At 48.0% G+C, this 6,098-nt stretch overlaps 1 protein-coding gene across 1 annotated transcript in view; it reads left to right on the top strand.

Annotated features, from left to right (window-relative positions):
• Window positions 1–258: 258 nt before the first annotated feature.
• The window catches only part of NAV3 (neuron navigator 3), a 557,756-nt gene continuing 551,916 nt past the window's right edge, over window positions 259–6,098 (top strand). Inside the window, exon 1 of the mRNA XM_069773360.1 lies at window positions 259–299. The gene's annotated coding sequence lies outside the window, so the exon portion shown is untranslated. The remainder of the gene's footprint in view (window positions 300–6,098) is intronic.

Here is a 6,098-nt window from a genome sequence, read left to right as displayed (position 1 = left end):
GGGGGAAACGCGGAGCCCTGAGCCCGGGGGGGGGGGAGAAGGCAGCGGCTGCCGGCGCCGCGGTCCTTCGCGGGGGCGGAGAGGATGAGGATGGCTCCCGGCTTGGTATTTTTTTGCCTCCTCGCGATGATTTCCATAGTAACCTGATCGAGCGGTGCAATTTTCGGAAACTGGGGTGGCTTTATTATTTTTATTTTTTTTTTTCCTCCCCCCTCCCTATTTTTTTTTATTTTTTTATTTTTTTTTTTTTTCCGCCTCCTTCCCCCTCTCCCCGTTCCCCGAGGAGTGCCAGCCGGCAGGTAAGGTGCCCCGACCCCGCGGAAAAGGGAGGGATTTGGGGGGGACGGGGGGGGGACGACGATATTTCCGCGCCGCCGAACTTCCCTGGGCGACAGCGGCGAGGAGCGGGGTCCTGCCCGCGGGGTTCCGCGCTGCGCGGCCGGGGGGGGTAGCCCGGGGCCGGAGGGAGGTAGCCCGGAGCCGGAGGGAGGTAGCCCGGGGCCGGAGGGAGGTAGCCCGGAGCCGGGGGGGAGGTAGCCCGGAGCTGGAGGGAGGTAGCCCGGGGCTGGGGGGGAGGTAGCCCGGGGCCGGGGGGCGGTAGCCCGGGGCCGCAGCCCCTCCGGTTCCCCCGGGACACACACACACACACACGACGGTACGTCGGGGCGGGGTGCCGCGGTGCCGGGGAGCCCGGTGGGGGGGGGTACCCCCCCGGGGAGACCGCCGAGCTCTTCTTACCCTCTTTGTTTGCTTGTTCCCGGAGAGGGTTTTATTCTTCCCTTTGTTTCTCCCTCCTTTTCTTCTCCCCCCCACCCCCCCCATCCCTCCCCTGCCTGGTTTGTTTCCTTGATCATCTTTCCTTCCTCCTCCCTTTTGTGAGGGTGAGAAATCGCACACTTTTACCTCAAAAATCTGTACGCAACCACCCGGTTCCCGGTTCCCGGCGCGGCCGGTACCCCCCGCATCTCCGCACTTCCCCGACCCCCGGCCGTGCCCCCCCCCAGCCCCCTGCCCTCAGCCCCTCGCTGGGGCGGGCAGGGAACAGCCCCCACCGTCGCCTCACAGAGGAGAGGAGCCCAAATCACCCCCCCCCCCCCAGCTGGGTGCTGTGGTCTGGGTCCCCCCTCCCGGGGCAGAGTGGTGGGGTGTGTGTGGGGGGGAGAAGCACATCGTGGAAACGTGTGAGCAGGTTCGTCTAGAAGCTTCTCCCTCCATGACCCCGCTCCTCGCCCACCCGCCCGGGCCCGTCCGAAGTTGAGGATGAGGGACGCGTCTTCTTGCCGCTGCTAGCGGCGTTGGGTTGGCAACGGTGCTGATGGCCCCGTGGGTCCTGTAGTTGCCCCCCCCCGCCCCCCAGCCCCCAGCCCTGGTCCACAGACTCCTCACGCTGCCATAGCCCATCTCCCTCGCTCGGGTGGGCTGCGCGGGGAAAGGCCCCGGCAGGTTTGGGTTTGGCGATGAGGACTTCTTCCGACTGATGTTGTCCTCGGTTGGTAGCGCCATTGCTGTTGCCAGGTGGTAGTCGTTCGGCAAGCAGGTCTCTGCTAAAACTTACTGTCGCTTTGCTGTCTTTCCTAGCCCTCTGGGTTTCATCTTTAGGTGGTGTTTTTGACAGTGACTCAGTTTGGGGCGGGGGGGGGGGGGATTGTCATTTTTTATATCGGTTTGCAGTGAGTGCAATGAATAGATGAGTCTGGTCAAGGCTTTTTGTTTCTGTCATAAGTGATCAATAATCATCTGGTGGTAAGATGATCTTATTACAGAAAAAGCCAAAGTGCACACTGAGAACAGCTGAAATACAAGGTCAATAACTCTGGGGTTATCAACGTTAAACCCGCTTTGCATATGTGAAGATAACATATTCTTTTCAAAGTAAAGGCAACTTCAAGCTTTCGGTGAGCTTTATTTTCAGTGTAAATAACAAGCATACAGTTAACAGGAAACGAGCCTTGCTTTGGAGAAGATTACCCATCCTAAAACATCCCCGGACCTTTTTTAATCCTTTTCTTTAGTCAAGGTGGCCGAGGATTGCAGTCCTCTTAGGGGACAAGAGTTTTCGTCGCTCCCGATACAAAGCTGGGTTTGTTCCTAGTGCCCAGCAACTGCTACAGGCTTTCCAGACACAAAAGAAAGGCGTAGTCTGTGGCCTGAAGATCGTGCATGCTAAAAAGGCAGTCAGCTGGAGGGTAACGCAGATCAACAACCAGCTCCGCCGCCGCCTAATAACTAGCTTCATTCCGGGGAAATGTAACAGTGCGGTGAGACAAGTAATTTCTGCCGAGGTGCCGGTGGCTCGGAGAGGACCGCCGTAACCCTCGGGTCGAGCCTTCGGCGGCGGAGGTATGAGGAGCCGGGGCTGCGAGAGAGGGAGCCTGGACAGGAGGAGGCACCCGGGGCAGGTGAGGCAAACCTTTGCTGGAGAAGGAGACGGATACAGGAATGCAACGGGAAAAGGGAGCAGGGCGGATAATCGGCAGGGGAAGAGGTTATGCGGGGACTCGGAGTCAAACATAAAAAGCTTGAAGTAATGAGTTTAATCTAGGAAATCTAGTTCTTAAATTGTATGTGCTTGCCAATTAGCTAACCATTCTGCAAATCAGAATGGAATTCAGATCATATCTTGGTAAATGTATTGACTCTGAAGTGCTGCAAGGAAAAAAAAATAAATCTTTCCTCTTTCCCCTACTGTGGGCTTTAAATATGAACAAAAGTCAGATCTGAGAATTGAGGAACCTTTTAATAGACTCACTTTCCCGAGTTCACCTTCTATCTACCCTAGACTCCCACAGTTAAAATCAAAAACCCCTACGGTAATATGGCTTCAGGGTGCCAAATTCAGAGCAGTCGTAGGGCATTTTCACCAGTGAACATTGCAGTGCCTTGTGAGGAGGGGTCACCGTCAGTCACAGTATGGATTAAAGTGCAGGAGATGTGTAGCTGTTACCTTGTGGGGAGCATGCATCCCATACAAAACGCTTGCAGTACAATGAGGGAAGCTATGGCCCTCTTGGGCTCCTCTAATAAACACTTCAATGTTACACGTATATAAAAGAGTTGCAGCATAACCTTTATTCCCCTATATTAAAGAGTATGTTCGTGTACGTATGTATTAGTTTATGTGTGTCATAACAGTTTTCAAAATGGCTGAATGATATTGATCCAATTAAAAATACTACGAGAGAATAGCTGAAATTAGTTTAAATTTCAGCTTAAGAGAATTGTAAAAATAATGTCAGTTTTACGTCGCTTAGGCAGACAGCTGCAATAATTCATGGGAACTGACAAGCCTTCAGAAAGCTATTGTTTACCCAGATTTGACCGGTATGGACTTAGGAGAAAGTGGAGAGGAATTAATGCCAGAAATTGCCACCAAGATCAGCACCCTGGGCAGGAGTATTTACAGCTGTATTTCGGAGACTGGGGATGTTTGCTTTAGATGGCTAGCATTAATGTGGTTTATACTACAGAGGATCAAAAATTCATTATGTTTGATTGGTAGCACAGGGTGGTAATAAAGCAGAATTTCTCATTTTCTTGGAGAAGTGTTATCTAATTCATGCTAAATTTTGCAGTTAAGCTCCACATTGAGGTGGATCAGAGGTGTATGGCTGGGAGATGTGTAGCTGTTTTTTTATAGGCAATCTGACTTGCACTGATGCATGTGTATTTTTTGTACTAGCCGCCTGTGGTATCGCCTGCACGTGTTGATGAGGCAATCTGCCTGAGAGCTGTTAGAATTTGCATGTACAGAACTGGTTTGTTTACATGTAGATCAGTTATTACTGCAAAGATGTGTATGCATGGGAAGTTGTTACCACAGATGGATGCTGGCTTCTGAGAACTGGGTCCCATCTCTTTCAGATAAACTTTCATGTATCGTGTCAGAGAAACAAGCAAGTTGGGGGCAAAAATACTACTGGGTTTTTGATTATGTTCTGCATCCAGCTTATGCTAGTCAGTATAATATACATTGCAAGGACCCAACACTACGCTTGCTGTGAAAATGCTTGGAATTTTGTTGGTGTAAAATCAGAGCCTTACCCACATGCTCAGTGTTTGCCTAACAATCATTATAAGAAATACTGCGGTGAAACTTCTTGCAGAAACATTTTGTAGAAAGATGTAATATGTAATGGTAATTGCTGTATGTTTTGCTTTTCATCTTCTTTAATGTTTCTTTTCTACCCTTGAAAATGACTGCATACAAATAGCACTTCTTTACTCAGTTGTTTTTTCCCACTTTCCCATCTATATTTAGAATCGTATCTGTTTAATTAAGTGACGAATGTGATGTCTGTCTTCTGTTAACCCAACAAAGACAGACAGGGTAATGGGAGTGTGAGCTGGCCTCCTTTCTCAACTGGACATTAGCAGAGCAGGATTTGGCTTTGAGCACCATCCCTGAGCATCCCCCAAGGCTCGCTGGCCCTGGTCCCTGGCGCTTCCCATCCTCTGGAGTGGGACTTTATTGAGGCGTCACAGAAACCCCATGCAAGCCAGAAGCATTTAAAAAGCCAGTCCTTCATCTGACAGAGCTTCTTGGTCCTCGCCGACCACTCAGAGCACTGCTTCGCGCGGTTGTCTGCGCGCAAATCGGGTGTCCTCTGAGGAGCTCAGTGTTGGACGGTGCGAACACTGATGCTCCCTTCTCTGTGACTATGTACAAGCAAGTCAGGAAAATATATATAAAAGTGGCGTCTCCCAGGGATTTGTGTGGACTGGAGGCAGCTGATCCTAAGGCCTGATGAGCTTTAACTTTGTTAACTTCAGTGGAAGGAGAAGATGTTCAGGTCTTTCAGGAGTAGGCCAATAAATGTCACTTACTGCAGTGACTGGTTCACGGTATTTGTGTTTAAGTACAGTCTAGAGGACTCAGTCAGGCTCATGGCTCTGTAGGGCAAATGTATTCCACGTCCAGACGTTTAAGTCGGTAGCCAAATGAGACAGCAATGTCCTTTTAGACTAATTCCAAGAGACAGGAGACAGGAACGTGTGTAAGAAAAATAAGGTCATGCCATTATGTCTACTGATATGTTGATGACTTTCCATCTCTGAACTTCATTTAAAAAGTAATAATTGTTTTCTGTTATATCACAACATAGTCAGCACTGGTCAGTTTACTTGCACACATCAAGCTGCAAGAGTGGGTGCTAAGCTGGAATTTGAAACAGAGGTGATCCCCACTGGTGCTTGGAAAGTAGCCCACTGATGATACCTTTGAGATGGAAAGATTGAAAATAATGGAGTAGTAACTGGAAGCTGGTGAAGTAATAGCGTTAGTAAAGAAAGTGAAGATTTATACTGAACCAGACGAACATTTGCGTAAAGTTAAAAAAAGCCGAAGAGCTATTAAATTAAAGATCATAAGAAAGAATTCTTGACTGAGAGCTGACAGAAATAGAAGCAGTTGTTGTTTCATCAGATTTTAATGAATCTTCTGTCAGTGACAAACAGAAAACTTGAGATTTTTTGGTTATTCAGAACAATGCTCATAGAGAAATAAAATGTAATCCTGGAGTCCTTTTAAGTGGGATATCCTGCAGTGTTCTAAACAATTTGATTTGTGTTTACATGTCGTAAAAACAACATGAAATATTTTTCATATTAGATTTATTACATAGCTACCTTCTTCTATGTGGAAAAATTACATAAATGTGCTGCTTCTCTCTGTGCTATTGACATTTTCATTGGCAAGATGATGGATGCTGTTTGAAACAAAATGGTTTGCTGAAGACTAGGAGAATCACTGGTTTAGGTTTGGGAAGAAATGTCTTCCACAAGGAAGATAGTACAATCTGCAAATGCTTCATTAATCAAGTTTACAGTTACAAATCTGAAATTATGGTGCGATTTTTCAGGAGTAGTTACTGTATTGAGGGTTCTGGCTTCTCATATTTGGCTTTTTTTCCCAATAATGTCAATTACCTCATACAGTGAAATGTTACTTTTTCTCTAGCGTATATGTAACATCTAGCTTTTTTTGGCCAGTAGGCTCAGTTCCACCTGGCTTTTAAGTAGACGTCCATGTCTGACTCCGTTTTATACTACGCCAGGTTAGTTGGAAAACCAATCCTAAATACACGGCAATTTGGAATGGC

This window comes from Haliaeetus albicilla, chromosome 28 (genome assembly GCF_947461875.1).
Source record: "Haliaeetus albicilla chromosome 28, bHalAlb1.1, whole genome shotgun sequence".
Lineage (NCBI taxonomy): Eukaryota > Metazoa > Chordata > Aves > Accipitriformes > Accipitridae > Haliaeetus > Haliaeetus albicilla.
Note: the sequence above shows the minus strand (reverse complement) of the source record. Positions and strands in the feature narration are given on the sequence as shown.